This window comes from Haematobia irritans, chromosome 1 (assembly GCF_050003625.1).
Source record: "Haematobia irritans isolate KBUSLIRL chromosome 1, ASM5000362v1, whole genome shotgun sequence".
Lineage (NCBI taxonomy): Eukaryota > Metazoa > Arthropoda > Insecta > Diptera > Muscidae > Haematobia > Haematobia irritans.
Genome location: NC_134397.1, coordinates 86,970,963 through 86,989,510, shown reverse-complemented (window position 1 = coordinate 86,989,510; position 18,548 = coordinate 86,970,963). Strand labels below are relative to the sequence as shown.

The 18,548-nt window shown below is 35.1% G+C and overlaps 1 protein-coding gene across 4 annotated transcripts in view; it reads left to right on the top strand.

The window, feature by feature from the left end:
- LOC142221354 (uncharacterized) overlaps positions 1-18,548 on the top strand; it is a 159,075-nt gene that overhangs the window by 78,069 nt on the left and 62,458 nt on the right. Inside the window, exon 1 of one of the 4 annotated variants that reach the window (XM_075291069.1) lies at positions 18,485-18,507. The exons of the other annotated variants lie outside the window; for them this stretch is intronic. The gene's annotated coding sequence lies outside the window, so the exon portion shown is untranslated. Of the gene's footprint in view, positions 1-18,484; positions 18,508-18,548 lie in introns of those variants that run through there. 4 annotated transcript variants of the gene reach the window in all.

The following is an 18,548-nucleotide window of genomic DNA, read 5'->3' as shown; positions in this document are numbered from 1 at the left end:
TCATAGAATAGCAACCCCTTTGCTTTGTTATTCTGCATTCTCATTTCATCTCATTGTCTATTGTCATTATTGTTGTTGTTGTAGTAATGCGAGCATATATCTATGTGAGTGTGTATGTGTTTGGCAGCCACCAGATGAACATCTTAATGGTCGTAGATCCTTCTAGCATTGTCTAAGAATGTTCTGGCGTTGCCAGAATATTGTAGTGCTACCAGAATGTTCTCGTATTGCCACACCGTCATATATAAAAGCGCTCGCATGCTGCTAACGAGTCAGTCTTAATTAAAGCGTCAAACGAATAACTTCAGTGTGAACGAATTGTAAAGTGTGAAGTCATAGTAAATAAATTGTAGATTGTCGTTATTCAAAAGAACTGTGTTTTAATTGTCGGGTAATTAAAAACGCCTAAATATAAAAACGTAACAATTGGTGTCGGAAGTGAAATAACGAAAAAAAAAATCTACAATGAAGTTTAATGAGCTTCGTGTGGAAGACTTAAAAAAGGAATTGAGCAAACTGGAGCTGCCGACAACAGGCAATAAGGCCCAGCTTCAAAAGCGTCTACTGGAAGAGTTTGAACGGCGTAATATGGACATTGCGACGCATGAGTTTGATTATAAGGAAGACATTGATGAATCAATACTCGTCAATACAAGCAGTGTAGAAACTCCATCTGTGGCTTCGAGTGTTGTGGATTACACCTCAATGCTCAATGTTTTGAGCAAAATGATGGAAGAGAATTCTAGAAAACTGGAAGCAAATTCTCTAAAAATGGAAGAAAATTCTAGAAAATTGCTGGAAGAAAACGCTCTAAAAATGCAAGAAAATTCTAGAAAAATGATGGAAGAAAATTCTCTTCTTTTGGTGGAGAAATTTGACGAAAATTCTAGAATTCTTAATGAAAAGTTACAACAACTTTCGGAAGGTATGGAGAAACGCGTAGACCACATTGAAAGTCAAATTGTGGAATTGGATAAGAAATTTGTGGTTCACGATGAAAAATTTCTACACCTTGAGAAAAAAATGTCAGAACTAGAAATGAAAGGTGGTCCACTGCGCGTAATCGAGGGCCCAAAAATCAAAACTCCTGTTTTTGATGGTTCATCTTCATTTGATGTTTTCAAATTCCAATTTGAGACGGTGGCATCCAGAAACATGTGGAATGACAACGACAGAGCAATTGAACTTCTGTTGGCATTGAAGGGTAATGCTGCCGATGTAATACAAAGTATCCCAACTTCTTCCAGAAATAACTATAAGGAAGTAATAGCTGCGCTACAACGCAAGTACGGTGGAGAACATAAGCAAGACATCTTCAGAATGGAATTAAGAGGAAGGGTCCAGAAATCAAATGAGACTCTACAAGATTTTGCAACAGAAGTTGAGCGGTTGGTGCCTCAAAATTGAGCGGTTGGTGCCTCAAAATTGAGACCGCATCAAAATTGAGACCTTTGTGAATGGCATTCGAGACCCAGAGATAAAATGTGCAACATATGCCGCACAAAAAGCTACATTCACAGAAACAGTAACATTTGCACTTATACAAGAGACTGCGAGATTGCTGGCACGGCCTCAAATTCACAAAGTACGCAGAGTAGAGACCGAGTGTGAAGAATCGAAATCGGTCATTGAATTGGTAAAAGAGGCTCTAAAGCAGATAATGCAAGAAATGAAGCAGCAGGCAAATAAATCTAGAATAAAATGCTATAACTGTGATAAGGCTGGACATCTTTCCCGGGAATGTAAAACGTCGGGGTCAATCTCGCCATCTCCATTAAACAATAGTCAGAAGAAGGCGACCACAAAGCCAAGCGACTCAAATTCAAATTTTGCGGATAATAGAAAAGGTGGCAAACAAGTTATTCATCAAGCCTTGACACGACGGCATTGCAATGTAGAAAACAGACGCTACTCGAAGGCTGAACCAAAGGAGACAGTTGTAAATGTCAGGCAGTTACACATCGAATCTGGCACAGACTGGTCAACAGAGCAACGTAAAGATCCCATTCTGAGAAAAATTATTTCGGCAAAACAAGAAAATAAGAAACCCAGCAAGAAAGACATCGCAGCAGAAAGTCCACTTATGAAATCATACTGGGCTCAATGGGATAGTTTAGTTCTAGTCAATGGATCCCTGTAACGTAAATGGGAAAGCGAAGATGGCAAGAGCAGCCGAAATTTGATCATCGTACCGGATTCCAAAATAAGAGACGTTTTGGCGGAGTTCCATAATGGTCCCAGTGGAGGTCATCTGGGAATAACCAAAACCGCCGAGAAAGTGAAGCAACGATTCTACTGGGTTGGATGCCAGAAATCAATTGCTGAATGGGTAGCCAATTGCGAGAAGTGCATGAAGGCGAAAGGTCCAACAAGGAAAAGTCGAGGTCCTATGCAAGAATATAGACCAGGAGCCCCGTTTGAAAGAATAGCAATGGACGTGGCAGGCCCTTTCCCAGTAAGTGATTCTGGAAACCGTTATGTCCTTGTGGTCATGGATTACTTCAGCAAATGGCCGGAGGTGTATGCAATTCCAAACCAAGAGGCAAAAACGATTGTGGATGTGGTCAACAAAAACTGGATATGTCGCTACGGTGTGCCGTCCGAGATTCACTCAGACCAGGGAAGAAATTTTGAATCGGCCATATTCAAAGAGATGTGTGAATCCCTTGGTATCAAGAAAACGAGGACTACGCCATTACATCCACAATCCGATGGCATGGTAGAAAGGTTTAATCGCACTCTGGAGGAACATCTTCGAAAAGTAGTGGACACCGGCCAGAGGGACTGGGACGAGCATATACCAAAGTTTTTGCTGTCGTATAGATCTGCCATTCATGATTCCACCTCTCGAACACCGGCCAATGTTCTATTCGGAACTGAGTTGAAGTTGCCTGGCGATCTGATATTCGGCGCTAAACCTAATGAGCTCGCCATGGAAGAAAACAGAAACGACATCCCAAACACTTTCGGTGAAGTTCACGAATCAGTGCGCAACAAAATAAAAATGGTCAGCAACAGAATGAAGGCGAGATACGATCGTGCTGTAAATACAGAGGGCTTCCAAGAAGAAGAATTGGTTCTGCTATTTAACCCGCAACGAAAGAAAGGATTGTGTCCTAAACTGCAAACACAGTGGGAAGGCCCATACAAAGTCATCAAGAAGATCAATGATGTTGTATACCGGATTCAGAAGGACGACAGCCCTAGATCAAAGATGAAAGTTGTACATCTGGAACGATTGGCTCCTTACGGAACAGGTTCTGTGCCTGTTCGGGACGAACAGGCTTAAGCGGGAGGCAGTGTTACGAATTTAATAATTATAGATATAAGTTTATTTAAATTAGTTTCCGTTAATTTAACATTTCAAATTGTGGCGATAAAATTTCGCTATCACTTGTTGGAATCATCTATTCATTTCTAGTATTTTCCTGAATTTCGTTTATGTTCTTTTGTTTGCTTACCAAAATGTTAGTTCTTACTCTCTCATAGAATAGCAACCCCTTTGCTTTGTTATTCTGCATTCTCATTTCATCTCATTGTCTATTGTCATTATTGTTGTTGTTGTAGTAATGCGAGCATATATCTATGTGAGTGTGTATGTGTTTGGCAGCCACCAGATGAACATCTTAATGGTCGTAGATCCTTCTAGCATTGTCTAAGAATGTTCTGGCGTTGCCAGAATATTGTAGTGCTACCAGAATGTTCTCGTATTGCCACACCGTCATATATAAAAGCGCTCGCATGCTGCTAACGAGTCAGTCTTAATTAAAGCGTCAAACGAATAACTTCAGTGTGAACGAATTGTAAAGTGTGAAGTCATAGTAAATAAATTGTAGATTGTCGTTATTCAAAAGAACTGTGTTTTAATTGTCGGGTAATTAAAAACGCCTAAATATAAAAACGTAACAATATATAATTACATATCGGCTTCGCAATCGATCGCAGAATTTTTTCTGCATAATCATTGTCATCATTTGCCTTTACCACTGCTGTTGTTTGGATCTTTGCTGTTGCTGTTGTTATCTGTCAATACATTACACTGCTTTGCATACACACACATACCACATATGGCGCCTTCAAACGACTTGCTTAAATGCGGTGACTGCGATAGAAGTTTCAACAATAAACAAGTATATAAGGCCGCAAGTTCGGCCAGGCCGAATCTTATGTACCCACCACCATGGATTGCGTAGAAACTTCTACGAAAGACTATCATCCACAATCGAATTACTTGGGTTGTGGTATCTTAAAACTTCTTAACATCGTTTTCTAAATTGTGATTTAGTCCATACATGGTATATATTAGACAAAAAAGTTATGTATAGTTTAGTCTACAAATAATTACGAATCGATATGGACTTTTTGTACGTAGAGAGCCAGAATTGAAATATGGGGGTCGCTTATATGGGGGCTATATACAATTATGAACTTGATATGGACCATTTTTTGTGTGATTGGGGATCGATTTATCTGAGGGCCATATATAACTATAGACCGATATGGACCTAGTTAGGCATGGTTGTTAACGACTATATACTAGCACAATGTACCAAATTTCAACTCACTCGGATTAAATTTGCTCCTCCAAGAGGTTCCAAAACCAAATCTCGGGATCGGTTTATATGGGGCTATGCACGATTATGGACTGATATGGACCATTTTTGGCATGGTTGTTAAATATCATATACTACCACCACGTACCAAATTTCAAGCAGATCGGATGAATTTTGCTTCTCCAAAAGGCACCGCAGGTCAAATCTGGGGATCGGTTTATATGGGAGCTATATATAATTATGGACTGATATGAACCAATTCCTGCATGGTTGTTGGATACCATATACCAACATCACGTACCAAATTCCAACCGAATGGGAAGAACTTTGCCCTTCCAAGGGGCTCTGGGGGTCAAATCTGGGGATCGGTTTATATGGGGCCTATATATAATTATGGACCGATATCGACCAATTTTTGCATGGGAGTTTGAGGCCATATATTAACACCACGTACCAAATTTCAACTGAATCAGATGAATTTTGGTCTTCCAAGGGGTTCCGGAGGTCAAATCTGGTGATCGGTTTATATGGGGGCTATATAATTATGAACCGATGTGGACCAATTTTTGCATGGTTGTTAGAGACCATATACTAACATTACGTACCAAATTTCAGCCGGATCGGATGAAATTTGCTTCTCTTAGAGGCCTCGCAAGCCAAATCGGAGGATCGGTTTATATGGGGGCTATATATAATTATGGACCAATGTGGACCAATTTTTGCATGGTTGTTAGAGACCATATACTAACACCATGTACCAAATTTCAGCCGGATCGGATGAAATTTGCTTCTCTTAGAGGCCTCGCAAGCCAAATCGGGGGATCGGTTTATATGGGGGCTATATATAATTATGGACCGATGTGGACCAATTTTTGCATGGTTGTTAGAGACCATATACTAACATTACGTACCAAATTTCAGCCGGATCGGATGAAATTTGCTTCTCTTAGAGGCCTCGCAAGCCAAATCGGAGGATCGGTTTATATGGGGGCTATATATAATTATGGACCGATGTGGACCAATTTTTGCATGGTTGTTAGAGACCATATACTAACACCATGTACCAAATTTCAGCCGGATCGGATGAAATTTGCTTCTCTTAGAGGCCTCGCAAGCCAAATCGGGGGATCGGTTTATATGGGGGCTATATATAATTATGGACCGATGTGGACCAGTTTTTGCATGGTTGTTAGATACCATATACTGACACCATGTACCAAATTTTAGCCGGATCGGATGACATTTGCTTCTCTTAGGGGCCTCGCAAACCAAATCGGGGGATCGGTTTATATGGGGGCTATATATAATTATGGACCGATGTGGACCAATTTTTGCGTGGTTGTTAGATACCATATACTAACACCATGTACCCAATTTCAGCCGGATCGGATGAAATTTGCTTCTCTTAGAGGCCTCGCAAGCCAAATCGGGGGATCGGTTTATATGGGGGCTATATATAATTATGGACCGATGTGGACCAGTTTTTGCATGGTTGTTAGAGACCATATACTGACACCATGTACCAAATTTCAGCCGGATCGGATGAAATTTGCTTCTCTTAGAGGCCTCGCAAGCCAAATTTTGGGGTCCGTTTATATGGGGGCTATACGTAAAAGTGGACCGATATGGCCCATTTGCAATACCATCCGACCTACATCAATAACAACTACTTGTGCCAAGCCAAGTTTCAAGTCGATAGCTTGTTTCGTTCGGAAGTTAGCGTGATTTCAACAGACGGACGGACGGACATTCTCAGATCGACTCAGAATTTCACCACGACCCAGAATATATATACTTTATGGGGTCTTAGAGCAATATTTCGATGTGTTACAAACGGAATGACAAAGTTAATATACCCCCCATCCTATGATGGTGGGTATAAAAAGGCTCTATACAATGCATAACATATTTGTGAAAATTGGTACCATTATTCTCTCTGCTATATCATTGCCATGATATAGCAGAGAGAATAAAAAGACTAGAAGACGAAACTGTGAAGCGAAACTGCGTCAGTAGGAAAATTTCTTGAAATTTCATGAGGAAAATTTCTCTAATATCATGCAGTTTTTGTCGGCGCTTCTCTCAAATATGAAACAGTTTGCGTCGGCGTCACCCAGTTCAGTTCTCTGCCGGCTTTACGAAACGTAAGGAAAATAGGATTTAGAACCTACTTTGTAATAACAAAAGTTCTTTTATATAAATCTTTTCATTCTATTAAATTTTTTTGGCAGACAATTTGGAATTATAACTGCCTATGCCTTTATAAAGAATTTATCAAAACAGCAGCGCTTTTCGTTCTCTTGTGTTTTTATTCGCTCTGGGTATAGTAATTACTGGGTTGCCACACCCTCACAAAAAATCGCTTCTGTAACATATACTCCCAAACATATTTTGCTTCAAGCATATACATTTTTGGGTATTGCCCAAACATTTATATGTTTGATCTCTACCAATATATAATATGTTTGAAAGCATATTGGTCTAAACAATATATGTTTGGGTAGTCGAAGTTCCAAACATTTTGTATTTTTGCATCCAAATTCAATAATGTTGTTTTCCAAAAACAATATGTTATTATGTGACCATATAATATGTTTGGAAGCATTTTGCACCCAAAAATATTATATGCTTAAAAAATTCTCCCAAACAATATTGTGCTCAAAATTTTATTTATTTATTTATATATTTACAATCATAATGAATTATGAAAATAAACAGGTAATATAGGTGCTAACAACATAGGTTTTCGACCTGAATGCTCAAAATTTTGTTTCTGCCCAATTGTATATTCCCCGACATCTTTATCACTTCCACGAGATTTTTTAGTTCTTAGCACCTTTTTCTGTAATACAAACATTGTAGAAGAAATTATTCAATTTTATGATTTTTTTTTATTTTAATTTTACCTTTTGCCGGACGGGGATTCGAACAGCGGACCACACAGTTTGTAAGGATCAAAGAAGTAGCTGATCAATTGCCCAAGGAAAAATAAAATGTTAATTTTGTAATAACAAGCAACAACCACCAACTTAATTCAATATCGCTCCGTGTTAAATAGCGCTCCAAGCTACTAAACACATATATGTTTATAGGCTATTTCTAAATTAATATATGTTTGCATTCAAGCATATTATATTTACAAACATTTTATGTCCCAAACATAATATGTTCTAACATATTAACATATATGTCCCAAACATGTTATGCTAGTTTATGAACATTATATGCTTGCACTCAAAAATATTGTGTTTAAAAATTTGTGTTCCAAACATATAATGTTTATAGCCAAACATATGAAAAACAGTCTTTTTCAACCGTGCAGAAGGCCTCGAAAGCCTTGTCACTTATGTACTAAAAATTTGAAGCATATACAATGTCGAACTTAATAATTCTAACATTATCAACATATTCTACACTCGAAATAAAAGGTCAATTGTTGTGCAATTCCACTCAGTACTGCAACGAGATGCAATAATGAAAGAATACTTCAAATCCAGGCAACTGAAGCTTTGTGACGTTATAGGTGGGGAAATAACAGCTCGAATATATCTGAGTGATCACGCTCAGGGATGATAAATGATATTGACGAAAAAGTACTAAAAATTTATTAAAAATGTACTTTTCGAAGCCAAAAGGTGCTACAATTACATTATATCAAATTTAAAGACTATTGTAAAAGTATACGTATATTTAAATCTAGACCGATTTGGACATTTTTAGATTTTCTCAAAATAATCTTATTTTGCAAAATGTTATTTCTACGAAAATTTTGTACACACAAAAAAATTTTTTTCTGATTCAATCACGAAATTAATTGATTCAATTAATTTTTTAATTGAAATGTCTTCAATCACGAAAATGATAGTATCAATCACAGTTTTAATTGGGCATAGAAAAAATTCTTGATTAAAAAATTAATTGATTTCATTACCAAATTTCAATTAATTTTTTAATTGATTCAATTAAAAATTTAATTGATGTTGATTGCAAAACCCAATTAATTTTGTAATTAAAAAAGGTAACTATTTTCAATTACATTCTGAATTGGCTCAGAATTTTTATTTGGATTGACAATTGATTGTTTGAAAAAAACAAATTTAATTAAAAATTTAAAAAAATGTTCATCACTTTTTTAACTGACTTAGTCTTCCGAATTTGAATAAAAGTTAATTGTATCAATTAAATTTTTAATTAAAAATTTTTAAATTTTCAATCATTGACTAAATTAACTTAATGTTTCTATCTTGATTAAAAAGTTAATTGTACCAATTAATTTATTAATTGAAAAAAATTTCAACTTCAATTAACTTTTTAATTGGAAATATTTTGGTGATATTTTTTTCTGTGTAAGACTTATTTCTATAGAAAAAATTTTCAACCTTTTATTCCTATAGAAAATTTTGTGAACATTTTATTTCTATAGAAAATCTTGCCAACATTTTATTTTTATAGTACATTTTGTCAAAATTTTGTTTCTATTGAACATTTTGTCAAAATTTTATTTCTATAGAAAATTTTGTCAAAATTTTATTTCTATAGAACATTTCGTCAAAATTTTATGTCTATAGAAAATTTTGTCAAAATTTTATTTCTATAGGAAATTTTATCAAAATTTGACAAAATTTTATTTCTGTAGAAAATTTTGTCATAATTTTATTTCTATAGAAAATTTTATCAAAATGTTATTTCCATAGAACAATTTGTCAAAATTATTTCTATAGAAAATTTTGTCAAAATATTATTTCTATAGAAAATATTAACATTTTATTTCTGTAGAAAATTTTGTCAAAATTTTATTTCTATAGAAAAATTTGTCAAAACTTTGTGGCGAAAAAAAATCGAATTTCACGTTTCACATTTACGGACGAATGTGGTATAGACAATATTCCTCTCGAAAATGTCAATATAAACTAAAATATCCTCATTTGGGAATATTTTTATTTCTTCAATGTCCACATTTTATAATTTTTAGAGTTGGTTGATATCAGAATAACTCTATATAGAGTAATTGTGATGAAAAAGTACCAAATGGCGCGACGTCCAAAACCTCTTGCCTGTTTTTAGTGACAAAGGGCATCTCCCTTATTGCAAACTACCAAATTAGTACGCAGAATAAACTCTAGGAGTGACTCTCCTCTTCCCAGCAAAAAAAGCGTTGCCAAAAAAGTAATGAAAATGAATCTGGAAGTGGTGCAAAGTTGACGCAGATGCGATGAATTTAACATGGGCTTGTCATAGGACGGAACTCCTCCATTTCAGCAGCATTTGCACTGAATTTGCATCACTCCTTTTGCAATTGAAAATTTGCGGCAAAAATTATTTACAATCAATCTAGTATCGTCAAACATGATATATCGATATATCTTATCAAAATCAAATGTTACCAACAAAAAGGGAGTCAATCCCCCTTATTCCAGGTGCGTTACTATAGAGGGGTCGAAATTGTAATTCCACTTGGAATACTATAGAATATACTCTTAGATGGAGTTTAATTTATATTTGCTTATTTTCCTTATTAAGAAAGCGCCTTATCCCCAGAACTTGATGTAAATAATATAAACCAATTGTCATTTTATTAAATTAATTTTATTAATTAACATTAAACAAATATTAACCATCAAAATCACATTCTTCGGTATCTAACTCTAATTCCGTCCCTCTGTGTATGTTGTTCGCAGGATTTCGGTGGCGATTATTAACCGATTTTAATAAAATTTGGTACAACATGTTTTCTTGGTCAAAGGACAAACACGGTTGAATTTGGAAAAAAATGGATCAAAGTTACATATAGCCCCCATATATATGTATCGCCCGATTTCGACAAATTAGACCATACTGCGCTTATTTACCACCCGATTGTCTTCAAATTTAACACAAAGTATTAAGGGTACTATAAAAAATTTATAGTACCCTTAAAGTGTGCAAAATTTCATCAAATTCGGTTCAGATTTAGATATAGCTACCATATATATGTATCGCCCGATTTTCCCAAATTTGACTATAAAACCCTTACATTTATTTTAGTATGGGCAAGTTTGGGCAGACAAACTTTACAGCACGTAAAAGTATACTTCCTCACGAACAATAATAAGCAAAAATGTTCATTAACAATCGTTAACATTTCTAGTTCTATTCCTCCCAAGTATACGTATGTGTTACAATTTTCACATATAAACCACACTTTTGAATCCATAAATTCAAGTTCAAAAACAAAAATATTTTGTAAAGTCTTTACAACATTTTGAACTACTAAACCTCCTCTTAGAATCTACATTTAAAAGTTTTCTTTATTCACTTTTATTGCGAAAAAAATTAAGCACGAAATTTGTCAATTTTTGTTCGCCTTGATTAAACGCAACTGGCATAAATTTTGGTAAACATTGGCAGCCTTTTTCTCCTGAACAGGGTTGCCAAGTTTTAAATGAACTTTCGATTTTTACTATCCAAGATGTTCTATAGTAATTTCAATTGGAATATCCAATAATTTTTCATTTTGAAAATTTGACTTTTTGCCGCTGTTTTGCGATTTCCGCCCATAGTGCTTTGGTGTGCTCCGAATTCAATGTTTTGGATGTAAATTAAAAAATTCTGTGATATTTCGTCAAATAAATAATTTTTATAATTTTTAATGGATTCTAACGCTTGTCGGAAACGTTTGACCTCAAATATTTTCAAAAATTCACAATTTTTCCAGATTGGATTTAGCATTTTTGTGGACAAAATTTAAATGATTTGTACCATTTTATGAATTCTTACTATATTTCCAACCTATTTGAAACAAAAAGTTAAAATTATCCATTAAAAGTATGTAAGTTATAAAAAATTGAATTAAAAGAACTTCCTGGGTAGTAAAAATAAAGAACATCATTGGGAGTGCATCTTCTGGAAGTGCTTTTAAAGTTGTGCCTTTGGAAGAATTTCCAAATTTTTTTGCTGGGTGATCACGCTACTCCGCCTGAATGCAAGTTAAACTATATTTACCGACGATTGATGAAAGCTAAGAAAGTCAACAAATTTTTAATACTTCACTCAGATGGCCCTAAAGTTACATTCACATTAACTAATGGATCTTTGGCTACCTTTAATTATAACGAGTGCCTATCGCTTCTCGAGGGAACATGAATCAGATGGTTATTCTAAGGGTAAGGTTGGTATAATACCAATACGCTTTTCACAGTTCTGCTATTTTATGAAACTCAAAACAGTATTTAATGCACTACAAACTCACATAAATTAATTAACTCTTTATATATAGATCTTGTACCAATGCTACCTTTAGTCATTTTAGTACGTTTCAAAAACTCCTCAGTGAAAATCGAACTTAACGCCAACCTTAACATACTTCAATATTGATCTCAATATATACATACATAAGTTGTTCTTCTAAATCTTAAAATTCTTTTTATTCAAGTATACGTAAGCTGCTTTATATGAAATTTATTAAACCCTTATTTTTATTTTGTTATTTAAAGTTGTTTCTCTTGCGTAATGATTTTCAATTCTTTAAATTGTTCGTTGATATGTTTCCCCAGCCTTACTTTTAGTTACTTTAATGAGTATTGGGTTAAATCTTGGCCCTTTGGTTAGCAACGCGATATATTTTAAGAACAAATTTAAGCGTCTAATAAAAATTTATCATTTGGCCATGTAAACTGTCAAAGCATACATTCTATAGCTGCAACACCCACTGTGAACTTACCAATCTTCTTGTAATTAGCGGTATAGATTTATTTGGATCTCTGAATCACGGTTAAAGACATCAGTTTCTAGTAAATCAGTCCAGATTAGTGGATACAATCTGGTTCGGAATGATCGTCCCTTATTTAGAGGTGGAGGGGTAGCCATTTATATTTCAAAGAAGTTGAAGCATACCATTGTTTTCCGGTCTGATAAATACGGTATATGTGAAACAATCTTTATAGAGGTTATGTGTGGTCCTTTAAGAGTTCTCTTTGGGGTTGCATATTTATCCCTTGGTGACATGGAGACATTTACCTCAGTTCATGCTGATTTATTCACTTATTACTCTGATATTATAGTAGTCGCCGAGTTTAATCGCAACCTGTTTAATGTTACCCTATCTAATCAAGTTAGATCGATATGCACTCGTTTAGGTCTTGCTATATCGTATAACTCACTACCTACACACTACGATGTGGTACATAATTCTTGTTCACTCATAGACTTTACATTATTAAGTGAACCACATAAACTCAGATATTCGTCTCAAGTACAATGTGCTTTTATTTCCCACCACGCCTTAATTTACGGGTCTTGTGCATCATAGCTTCCAACTCCGATAATTTTGTGCAATACCACGATTATAATCGAATCGATTGGTACAGTCTAATGGATTGCTTAACATCTTATGATACTGATGGTATATATACTACTTCTGATGTAGATACTCAATTATATATTTTGAACGACCTTGTTAGTAGACTTTTTTCTTTTGTACCTTTGATTAGACGTAAATGGTCACATAAGAGAGATCCTTGGTTATATTCGAAGCAAGTTGTCCTCACTAGGTCTCTGATGGACCTCGCTCATAGAGAATATAGATAAAATCGCACTGAGTAGAATGGACGTATTTTTCGAATGTATCGCAATAGGGCAAAACTGGTTTTGCGGAGAACGAAGAGGAATTTTTGACCTGCAGAGGTTTAGAGGCATGGACTCGCGTAAACTATGGAGAGCATTGCGTGATAGTGGATGTTTTGAAGACACGGTTTCACCTACGGTTGATGCTGATGCTTTAAATGACCATTTCCTCGAACATATGAGACATACGGATCAGTTATCGGATTTGTCGCGGGATAATTTGCGTACTGGGCTATTTGCCTTTGATTGCATTTATGAGGTGGACACATTGAAGGCTATGATTAGCAATAAATCGAATACGGCTTGTGTAGATGGTGTTCCTATCAAGTTTCTTAAATTGTTTTTTCCGTATACTCGTATTTCTCGTCATATTCTTCATTTTTTCAACTCTATCATTACTACTGCAGTATTTCCTTCCGCGTTGAAATTAGCTCGCGTCGTGCCAGTTTCAAAGTCTAGGAAATCTTTACGAGTTGATGAATCTTTGAGTCTGTCATAAATAATTTTATGTTAAAATATGTGAATGATCGTGGTATCATTAGTGTCCTCCAATACGTATTTCGACATGGAATTGGAACCACTGCGCACCTAATTCACCTCACTGATACAATTAGACGAACTATCGATAGTGGTTCCAGCGCTATCCTCGTATCACTGGATTTGTCAAAAGATTTTGATCGTGTTAGTCACGTGAGGCTAATTCATAAATTGTGCACTGGCTTCCATTTTTCTGAGTACTCTTGTAAGCTTTTGCAATCATACTCGACTGTTCGCTCTCAATATGTTTCCTTAAAAACCTCCAATTCAGCCATTCGAAGTATTAGGTTAGGTTAGGTTAGGTGGCAGCCCGATGTATCAGGCTCACTTAGACTATTCAGTCCATTGTGATACCACATTGGTGAACTTCTCTCTTATCACTGAGTGCTGCCCGATTCCATGTTAAGCTCAATGACAAGGGACCTCCATTTTATAGCCGAGTCCGAACGGCGTTCCACATTGCAGTGAAACCACTTAGAGAAGCTTTGAAACCCTCAGAAATGTAACCAGCATTACTGAGGTGGGATAATCCACCGCTGAAAAACTTTTTGGTGTTTGGTCGAAGCAGGAATCGAATACACGACCTTGTGTATGCAAGGCGGGCATGCTAACCATTGCACCACGGTGGCTTCCCCGAAGTATTAACTGTGGAGTACCCCAGGATCAACTTTAAGCCCTTTCTAATTTCTCTTGTATATCAACGACATTGTGGATCATACTAGTGGCCCTAACTGCATACCTTTTCTATTTGCTGACGATATACATCTATTTTTCCTTGGAGGGTAAAAGCAAGGCTATGTGTTTTGGGTAAATCGTTTTGGGCAATCGTTATGATCCTGATATATTTTTTTACGATGCCAGGGTAGAAATGGTTGGCCTGATCAAGTGTCTAGGATTTGTACTCGATCCTAGACTGGACTTTGGTAACCACATTGACTCCATAGTATCTAACATTGTCGTTACTCTCCGTAGACTACGTTCTTTAAGTACCTCATGTTCGAAAAAATGTCGCATCTTCTCTGATGATGTCCCAGATTTATTATGCAATTGAGGTTTATTCTGGAGCGCATAGTTCGAATTTGCAGAGAGTGAGACGAAGCTCTCATATGATTGTGAGATATATGTATGCACTACGTAGATTCGACCACATTTCGCAACATGCCTTACAATTTCTGGGGTTTCCCTTTCAAAGATTTTTGGAATTACGTATTTTACTATGTTTTTAAAATAATTATAAAGTCTAATCTTCCTCCAATGTTAAGGGAACAATTTATTTTTACAAGAACTACTCGTAATCCACAATTAGTACTTCCTCATATGGTAACACAACTCTATGAGCGATCTTTTTTGTTGCGAACCATGCGAGCTTGGAACAATCTTCCCCAGGAGTTACGTAACTTTTCATTTTCTAACATTGTGTTCAGAAATAAGTTCATTGATCACTTTGCTTCACATGGAAATGATTAAGATTTGTCCATGTCATTTAGTCGCTTTTTACTGGCTGCTAGGGCAAAAATATATATTTTTTATACTATTTAAATAGTTAACACTAATATATTTGGCTGGGGAGCCACTATCGTTATTATTCTAGTACAAATATAAATAAAATTAAGTTTTGAATTTTTATCATATACTATTGATAATTAAGTTTGTAATATTGTTATCGGCCTGGAAGGCTTTATATATTACGGTCAATAAAAAAGGAAAAAAAGAACATAATATTATTTAAATTAATGGAAATGATATACGCTGTTATATTTTGACTATATTGTATTCAGGTCAGGTTGAAATGGGATTCAAGATTCCCCGTCTCATGACGGCCGCTATGTATTATAACTTGGTGGGGAATGATCAAAAGCAACAATTGAAAAAGTTTATTTTCTTTACAATGAATTATTAAAGAAAAATAAACGTGAAAACATGGCCATTTAGAGCAATAATTCCAACTTAATACCGGCCTTAAAGATAAAAATATTATTCGTTAATAAAAATTCATATTTATTTGTATTTCAAAATACGATAAATTTTAAGTGCATTTAAAATGGTGTTAAATGCTAGTAAAAACATAGTTCACGCCTAAATAAATTTATGTGTATATTGTAAAATTATTCATATTTATACTCGACTTCACTTTCTTCTTTTTTTAATTTCTTCGAAAATGTTAAACTTTTATACCAAACCCTTTTTTGTTACAAAATTGTTATTTTTGCAATAAAAAAATAAAAATTTATAATATTAAAAAATAATATTATTTTGTCATATTTAGGAATAGAAATAAATATGAATTTTTCTAGTTCCCCTGGAATCTCCTAAAATCTTTCATCCATTTGAAGAATTAAATATATCCTGTAGTAGGATTGTTTTATATCATGGAAACCTGTTCAATAACAATTTTAACGAAGGTCGATGTAACATTAAATTCAATTTATTACAAACCAGATCATTCGGACCGGGAATCAAATCTCAAAAAATTAAAAGCATCTCTGGTCTATTACAAAATTCAAAAAGATAATGTAAAATACAGAACACAAGATAAAAAGGAAATTCAAAGAATATTATTAGGGCTGCTCGTGACAATTGTGTGTAGTATATGCTCCAATACTTTATAATTAGAGTATTGACATCAGCGTATAGGTTAGGTATAGTGGCACCGATATTTCAGGCTCACTTGGACTATTCAGTCAATTTTGATACAACAGTGGTGAACTTCTCTCTTATAATTGAGTGCTGCCCGAATCTATGTTTAGCTCAATGACAAGGGACCTCCAAATTGCAGTGGTTTCACTTCAGCATTGACATAACGAAAATTTATTTTGGACCAAAATATTGCAAAATCGGACCAAAATTCCCCCCGGCGGACTATTTTGCCAAATTCAAGTTTAGGTTAGGTGGCAGCCCGCTGTATCAGGCTCACTTAGACTATTCAGTCCATTGTGATACCACAGTGGTGAACTTCTCTCTTATTACTGAGTGCTGCCCGATTCCATATTAAGCTCAATGACAGGGACCTCCTTTTCATAGCCGAGTCTGAACGGCGTTCCACATTGCAGTGAAACCACTTAGAGAAGCTTTGAAACACTCAGAAATGTCACCAGCATTACTGAGATGGGATAATCCAAAAACTTTTTGGTGTTCGGTCGAAGCAGGAATCGAATCCACGACCTTGTGTATGCAAGGCGGACATGCTAGCCATTGCACCACGGTGGTTCCCAAATTCGAGTAAAAAAACATTTCAAAATTAATTGTTAATACGTATTAGGTGATACCAATATCCATCCATCAATCGTAGACAAAATTTTGCACACCAGTCAATGCTCTTAAAGTTTTTCAAATATTTCAGTTGGTGGATGATTGGAAAAACTCTAATTGGCAAAACTGATGAGTATGAAAAATCAAACAAAATACTAGAAAAATTGGAAAAATACAAATTTGATGAAATTAGACCAAAATCCATTTTGACCGACATCGGATCAAATTTATTAATTAAAAATTTTTGGACCGATCGGGACAATATGGCAACGCTGATGAACATGCTGGCAAACCTCTACAATGTTTATCGGCCTGAGTGGTCAATATACCAAATGATTTCTATACGTTATATAATGTTCTAAACAAATTGACTCAGCTTTTGTATTCTGTTTGGGATGAAACTTGAACAAAGTTTAGTACTACAGGATAATAGTTTGGGCGCTCAATTTCAGCGAGATCGACCAATGAATGAGAAAGATCAAATGTTAACAAGTTGACCAAACAGATATATTAGAGAAATTAAGATAGCTTTTCCTAATTCAGTTTTAAAATATTCCTTAGAGTTTTTCTTAATATATATATGGGCCTTTTCGGAAACGCAGTGTTGCGTTGCAACTGCGGTGCATCACATTCGTAACTGTAATATCCGGCAACACTGCAAGCGTCATATGCAGAGAGAATAAAAAGACACTAGGACGAAATTGTGAAGCGAAACTGCGTTAGTAGGTGGCAGTCATGAGGAAAACTTGTCTAATATCATGCAGTTTTTCTCTCAAATATCATACAGTTTGCGTCGGCGTCACCCAGTTCAGTTCTTTGCCGGCTTTACGAAACTTAAGGAAAATAGGATTTAGAACCTACTTTGTAATATATAAATCTTCTCATTCTAATAAATTTTTTGGTAGACAATTTGAAATTATAACTGCCGATGCCTTTATAAACAATTTATCAAAACAGCGCTTCGACCGCAACGTCGGTAATACCAACGCTGCGGGCATTGTGCGACATTTATACGGTTGACATTTGTTGTTTTTATAGAAGAGAAATTTACGTCCTCTTGTGTTTTTATTCTCTCTGTCATATGTTCTGAAAAGCAACAATGGAACATATGTTGCGCCAACCTAGTCAAAAATACGTAGTATAAAAATAAAAATAGCTGATGCAGCTGATAATTTTCAATTATTTTTGTTTTTCATATACTTTATTATATGTTCATTATATTTTTATTATCTTTTAATAATTTTTAGGGTAGAGATGGATTCTACAAAGCGAAACAAGGAAACGGGAAGAAACGCGATATTGATAGATGACTTCAAAGTATTTAGTATCATCCTGCAAACTTGTTGCAGTAATAAATTTCTTTTTATACTTTAAATGTCTTTGTTTCTGTAAACAACATAGCTTTGACTCATTTGAAGAGTCATCTAATTTACAAATAAAATTTATTATATGATTTTCCATATGTGGTGTTATTGCGTTCTAAATTGAAACAAAATATGCATCAAAAAAGCAGCTTTAGGACTGCCATATTTTTGGTATTTAGCGTACTGTAGTTACTCGATATAAGGTAATCTATGTAACATATTTAACGCTGCATGTTCAGCAATA